Here is a 7491-nt window from a genome sequence, read left to right as displayed (position 1 = left end):
ATGACTACAGCACACCTCAGGACAAACAAGATGAAAATAATAATGAAAACCATCAGTGGTGCTGTTGCATTTTCATATCCACAAATGAAGTCCTCACTTCCCAGCTTCATTCAGACTGGTTCACCTGTCCCCAAACCAGGCAGTCACACCACTGTCTGAGAACATGGATAATGTGACTTGCAGCAATTTTGGTTCAGAGACAGCAAACAGTAAGGCAAAGAGAGAAGATCTCAGCCTGTGGGATTCACTGAAAGATGTCATATAAATCCTCAGCACCATCCACAAACATTTGCATTATGTGCAAAGAACATGGAGAACATCGGTGTATGAACACAGCAGTACTTGTGTATATTGCAAAACCTGCATTAGGAAAACACACAAAAATCTATCCACCTTCCAGAGAAGTGGACTGTAAGAAGCTAATCATTATTTATATTCATAAATGTTGGGATTTCAGATTTCTTTCAAAATAGCTCATAATTGCTGTAAAATAGCTTTTATATTTTCTTGTTTTCTTTTTTGTTTTTTCCCATAATCCTTGTCTTTCTATAGCAAACCTGCTATAAGACGGCTTGGCCTGAGTCAGAGCTACATTTACCAGAGGATCACAGACCCATGCAGTAAACACAAGAGAGATAAACATGTTTGTGAACACAAGTTTGTTCTTACACATTTATTACTTAATGCCAGATTATTCTGATCTGATTTTAAAATGAAACATGTCCATGTAATGACTGCATTAACCTCATGGACCTGAGGTCAGGTTTAGGATATATTGTTCATTTCTCCAAGATATTTCAGATTGTTTGGACCTAAAAAGTAGAAAAAGTAAGAATTATCCTTGAATGGTGTTTTTGTTTTTATCTATTTCTAAATGCTTAGACTGGCCAAAATGGAAAGGATTAGAAATGAGTACATTGCAGGCACAGCTCAGGTTTGAAAGTTTGAGAGGCTGAGACAGTTTGTACATGTGCACAGAGGGTTAGTGGATATATTGGAAAGAGAAGTATGAAGATGGAGCTACCATCACCAGCATGTCTCCATATGAGGGCAGTGGGTTGCATGTGGTTCATAAAAACAAATGTTGAATAACTTCTTATCGTTGCCTCTTTTTGGTAGGTCAGCTATGCAACTGCAGAGTTGCTTTTTGTGTCTGTGAACCCAAAGCTTGTCCTCTCTTAAAATCTGGGCTTTCTCTTGCTACAGCGGACGAGCCTCAGACAGCCTTTCAGTAGCTCTCCTTGAGCTGTTTCACCATCTCTCTTTAGAGTCCAGGTCTCTGTTGAGGGAGTTTGTGACACTTTGCGGTGGAAACACTGTCGGACTTTTCTGGAGGTCATTTAATTTAAGGTCAACATTTTCCAACCTGATATCTTAACGATATCAGAAATAAGTCATTCTGTTATACTGCTGTATCAGGTATTGATATAAATTCATGCTTCTGTTTGCTAATCCAAAAAAATCATTGTTGTCTTCATTTATTTACAATAATTCTTTAGTCATAAAACTTGTGTGTCATTCCTCAGTGATCCGTCACTTCCTCACAGTGAAGATGTTTGTACCGCACTCCTGCAAAGAAGATTCTGTAAGTAAACTGTTGACGGGACAATAAACAAATTTCACTTTGCAAAATGTTCTGCAGGGAAGGTGTGGTTGCTTCTTAGACTACCATGATCTGGATGACTGAGAACCTACACAGACACGTTCTGAAGGCTCCACACTTATTGTACTGATTTAACTGTGCTCATTGTCATCAAGCAAAGTTTGCTTTAATGTGTCTCTATTAACAACCCAAAGCATTTTTCCCACTATTTATAAAATGTAGAAGTCTTAAAATATATAATAAATAATATAAATATTGAAATATCATGTGATGTTGACATGTGTTGTTAGTGTTTGTATTTTCTGTTAATGTCTTTTTAATATAAATGCTTTGTTCCAGACAGACAGGGAGTCGCTATCAGGCTGTCCAAGAAAATCCACGACTGTAACAGGAGACTGAAGAAGATTGTAACAGAGTCCAACAGTCTGCAGTGGCCACCACAGTCCATGGTCTTCATATCACAAGGACAATTTCAACATGTCTGTGAAGTCTCCTTGCCCTTGTACTCATGCCTTGATGAACAAGTAGGTAGAGTTCAAATGTGGCTTTTCAGTGAATTTATAAGCGCAATTTACTGTTACTGCTGCTGTTTGTGTTTTGTCAGGTTTTTTCATGAATATTTCTCAGACAGAAGAAGGTGATATTCCAACGGACCTGAAAAGGAGAGCCATTGATGTCTTACATTTGAAGACCAGAGTAGCTGAAGAAAAGCTCTGACTCCAACGTGAGATGGACGCTGTGATTCATCATCTCCACCAGCAACACAATTACCTGGATTCATCAATAGACGACACTCAGGACCCTGGTTCCACAGCTGTTCTTCTTCACAGCATCATCCAGTTAGAGAGGAAACTGTATAATGCAATAACGATGTTCCAGCGTCATGTTGCCTCCACATGTTTACCTGCCACAGTTTAACTCAGTGTCTCAGACAGTCGTGTCACCTGATCTGCATGTTTTGCTGTACGATGACGTCATCGTGACATTGACGAGGAGGGCGAGAAAAACTAGTTTTGTCCTGCAGATGGCGATCTTGCAACATGTTCAGAGAGCTGACACTTTGATGATGCTGGTCTACTCAACATACTTTTAGCCTGGGTTGAACTATATATGAGCAGCTTCCACTCTGCTTTCACTGTTAAATACACTTGTTGGATTTCACTTGGAGAAGTTGAAAAATAAATATTTTATTGCAAAATTATTTGTTGGTTCCTTCCCTTGCTCCCTTTCCTGATTTCCCTCTGTTTGTTTGTCACTGTATACAACCTGTGTACTCCAGGCATTGTAAATAAAGAGCAATTTTTGCACTCCTTGCATCTCTGTGTGTTTTTTAAATCAAATCAAATCACTTTTATTGTCACAGCACATGTGAGGTACACTGGTACAGCACATGCAAGTGAAATTCTTGTGTGCGAGCTTCACAAGCAAGAGAGGAAAAAATACAATACAATAACATAAGAACTTGAAAAATATAAGAATGGTTAAATCTGAGAATTATAAGAATAAATACATGTACAAATATAGGAGTGTATGTATATCTACGCGTGTGTGTGTGTGTGTGTGTGTGTGTGTGTGTGTGTGTGTGTGTGTGTGTGTGTGTGTGTGTGTGTGTGTGTGTGTGTGTGTGTGTTTATATACATATATATAAAATAAAATAGTTGGAAATTTGCAAACAAGTAGCATTAATGTACAGTATGGAGTGCATAATGTTGAAGTTCCAGTAGTGGAGGTGAGGTGTCTTATGAAGTGTTCAGCATTCTGATGGCCTGATGGAGAAAGCTGTCTCTCAGTCTGCTGGTTCGGGACCGGATATTGCAGTACCTGTTGCCTGATGGAAGTAGTCTGAACAGTTTATGGCTGGGGTGACTGGAGTCTTTGATGATCCTCCCCTCTTTCCTCAGGCACCGCTTCCTGTAGATGTCCTGGAGGGAGGGAAGCTCACCTCCACTGTTTCCTGTTCCCCTGATTCTGCTTCCTGTTGGATAGTTTGTTTGGAATAACATGTTCGTATAGGTTTAAATGAACTTCAAATTGTAATCCACTCACAAAACTGTCTCATTTTATTGGAACGATCCACATTTGCATCCATTCACGCTACATTTGACATCTGAACACGTTTGTACACATGATGAAAGGACAGATGGTGTTTGTGTGTCCTTCTTAAACTTAGTGTGGATGTTTCATCATGTAGAACTACTTAGAACAAAGTCTTTGGAACATTTGGAGAACACGTTTAGGAAAGTAACATCCTGGTAGAACATTTTCTTAAAGCAAAGCAGAGCTGCAACATGACTGTGAGGATTCAGAAGAATAAAGTCAGAATACTTTATTATTATGAAGACTAACGTGCACCTTAATGCTGCCGATGAACACACATGTTCTTTGTGAAAGCATGTGTGAGCACAGCTGACATGCACCACACTGACCCCACTCGCCCCATTTCTTCATCCACTTCTTGCTCTTGTGCTTGAAATGAGACGCAGACGCAGCAAAAGGAAGAGGCTCTAAAATCCACAAAAAGGGGATGTAAGAGCCAAAGTCCATGTTTATGTTTTTCCTTTTTGTTTTGGTGGCACAGGTGTATAGCTTTACCTGCGTCTCAGGTGATGGTATGTGGGTGTGGTCACAGTCTATTTACCTGATGTTGGTGTTCGCAGCAGGGGTGTTGGGTGAGTGGTTTGTGGGCAAACTTTTCTGTTGACCGTCATTTTTTGACACACCAGTTAATCCATGCGCTATTTGTAAATTGATTGAAAGCGCAAATGTTTGTTTTTGTTTTGTTCTTAAAATAAATGCGCAAAGTACAAGTACGACTCATTATGGATTATTGGAGGCGCGTCACAGGGACACAACCAACTCAGCCGGCCGCGGCTTTATTTACGGATGAAAGTCGCAACAGGGGGCTCGTTAGATCAGGATATTGGATGTGATCCATAGAAAACATGGATAATACACCACTTTATTTGAAGACATAGCATCTGTAGCACTGCCTCAGTTCTGGACTCCTCTGGGCTCTGTGCACCTAAAGAAAAGGTCAAAGGTCAGCAGCACAATTCTTCATTTACAAACAACAGTCGCACAAACTATACTATTATTTTCCTCCAATTACAGCTTTTCACTTGCAGAAATGGTCCTGTGTGATTTCCAGGCTGTGATATAAAAACTAGTTCCTAATGGCAGCGATTTACTCAGTAAACATGTGTTTCCTTCACCAACCTCACACACAGATCCAATAAGATCAGGAAGTGGGCAGTATAGTACAATATGTGTTATTCTGTGCTGCACTGCCCAAACTAAAGATCTGCTGAAGTGTTGGAAATGATTCAGATGTTTATTTTGGACGATACAGCAGAAGATCAGACATGAAAGTGGAGATAACACAGAAGACCTGCAGCAAAGGGTCAGAGGTCAGACTCCATCTGGGCCACTGGATTCAACAATGAGCCAATGAGCATCTTGTCAAGTAGTGACTAAAGCAGAGCCCTAATGTTCTGACATTTATCACACAGTTAGAACAAATGTCTGCTGATGACTTCATCTCATGAAATGACTGATAGATGTCAATTCATTGATCAGCTGAGCTGCTGATCTTCATCATCACAGAAACATTCAGCTTGTTTCAATCAGTAAATAACTCCCACTACTCTCAGTTTGAACTGTTCCCACTCAAAATGCTGTGAGAACAATGATCAATCACTATCAAACCAATAAAGACAAAAATGCTGATTTCACAGGAACTTTGTTGGAGAAGCTGTAAAGACATGAAACTGGTGGAGATCCCAAACCAGTTGATAGTGCTGATTATTCCAAATAAAGCTGTTTTCCATTTGAGATGAAATGACTATCTGTCCTGATATATAATAAAGATGTTAGTTGTTTTTGAGCCCCTGTATTAAAAGTAGATCCAGTTTACAGTAAGCTTGAGTTTGATGTCTTTATGTCAAAGCTGCTCATGATGTTGAGCTGCTGATGGAATAAAAACAGTGAAAAATCTGCCTCAATATAAAAGCTTGTAGTCCAGACTTAAATGTAGCCTATTGTTAGCTGAGGTCCACACACGGTGTTTGACAGTGTAAACTGTGTGAAAGAGCTGCTGGTGGAGCTCACTAGGATGAGCAGGTGACCATGTGTCACAAGGTGGAGAGCAGCTGGCCTGGGTTTGATTCTGACCCGGGCCACGTCCCCTTTCTCTCTCCCTCTGCTTTGCTGTCACTTATCTTCACTGCTCTGTAAATAAAGCTGAAAAAGGCCCCAAATCAAAGAAATCTGCCTGCAGCCTCTGAAATGTCTTCTGTTTCCTTCCAGAGGCCGACGGCTTCTTCACCGTCAGGCCATTAGCATATTTCATTGTGCATGAGTTGCTGTATTTTACTATTTTTAATATTTTAATATTGTACAGTGTTTGTTCTTGCATGTTTTTATTATAATTATTGTTGACTCCGCCCCTCCCTGATTATGAACTTGACACACCTGGGATGTCTCAGAGGCCAATAAGAGGGCCTGGCAGGTCAGGGGAAAGAGGGCAGCAGACATGGCGAAATAGGAGTGGCAGGTGACGGCCGCAAGCGGCGGCAGCGGCACCGTTGGCGCTGGAGCACGGGGTTGGTGCAAGTTGCCATGCAGTACGTGGCAAGGGCATACGACGCTTAGCGAGCGAAGAGGAAGAGGGAGCTGTGCTGTTGCTGGAATAGCTGGAGGCCAGAGGACGCTACGGTGGGGGATTAGTTAGCAGCGGGACAGCGCCCTACCTCCAACGGCGAGACCATAGTGCTGGTGTGCTACAGAAAAGCAGCGGGCAGCGTTAGGAGCTTTGCCCATACGGGCACGTCGGAGCAGAGAGACTGACAGGACAGCCGAGGACGCCGCCGGGTTTTCCTTGCCCCGCTCCGATTGACTGGATTTTAACGTTGTGGTTGTCGCCACCGGACTTTTAGTGTTTATGTTTTATTGATTTTTATTGTGTTCTCTCTGGCCAGGGTTGTTTTAATTGCTTTTACATTTTTAACTGTTTTTGTATGATAAATTACATTTTAGTGATACAGTTTTTATATCCTTCTATTCCCTTGGCTGCTCCACTGCTCTGTCTGTTGTTTGGAGGGTTTCTGTTAAGATATTCATTGTGTGTACTCAGTCGTCTTTGTGTATTAGAATCAGCTGTTCTTCCCTCCTGTGTGTGATTATCTGATTACCTTGTGTGTGTATATATAGTGGGTGTCGGTCCGTGCTCGTTGTCGGCTCGTCTGTGTTCCATGGTGTCCTGTTTGTTAGTCTGCGTCTCGCTGCCTTTCACCCCGTTTCATGATGGTTTCAAGTTTTCTCTTTAGTTTTTCCCAGTTTAGGTTCCTTTCAGTAATTTCTCATGCTTCGTTGCGTGCGGCAGCAACCACAGCCTCCCAGACACTGTTCAGAGAGGGCCCATCCATCTGGCCCATCAAGACTCACTCTCATTTCATCAGTCCATAAAACCTTAGAAAAATCAGTCTTGAGATGTTTCTTGGCCCAGTCTTGACGTTTCAGCTTGTGTGTCTTGTTCAGTGGTGGTCGTCTTTCAGCCTTTCTTACCTTGGCCATGTCTCTGAGTATTGCACACCTTGTGCTTTTGGGCACTCCAGTGATGTTGCAGCTCTGAAATATGGCCAAACTGGTGGCAAGTGGCATCTTGGCAGCTGCACGCTTGACTTTTCTCAGTTCATGGGCAGTTATTTTGCGCCTTGGTTTTTCCACACGCTTCTTGCGACCCTGTTGACTATTTTGAATGAAACGCTTGATTGGTCGATGATCACGCTTCAGAAGCTTTGCAATTTTGAGACTGCTGCATCCCTCTGCAAGATATCTCACTATTTTTGACTTTTCTGAGCCTGTCAAGTCCTTCTTTTGACCCATTTTGC

The 7491-nt window shown here is 41.7% G+C and overlaps 1 pseudogene; it reads left to right on the top strand.

Moving 5' to 3' along the window:
• Window positions 1–1344, top strand: LOC146673010 (uncharacterized; annotated as a pseudogene).
• The last annotated feature ends 6147 nt before the right edge of the window (window positions 1345–7491 follow it).

This window comes from Rhamphochromis longiceps, linkage group LG3, assembly GCF_057381845.1.
Source record: "Rhamphochromis longiceps isolate RC_006_pf linkage group LG3, R_longiceps_female_GT1.1, whole genome shotgun sequence".
Taxonomy (NCBI): Eukaryota; Metazoa; Chordata; class Actinopteri; order Cichliformes; family Cichlidae; genus Rhamphochromis; species Rhamphochromis longiceps.
The sequence above is the reverse complement of the archived record's forward strand: the minus strand, read 5'-3'. Positions and strand labels throughout refer to the sequence as shown.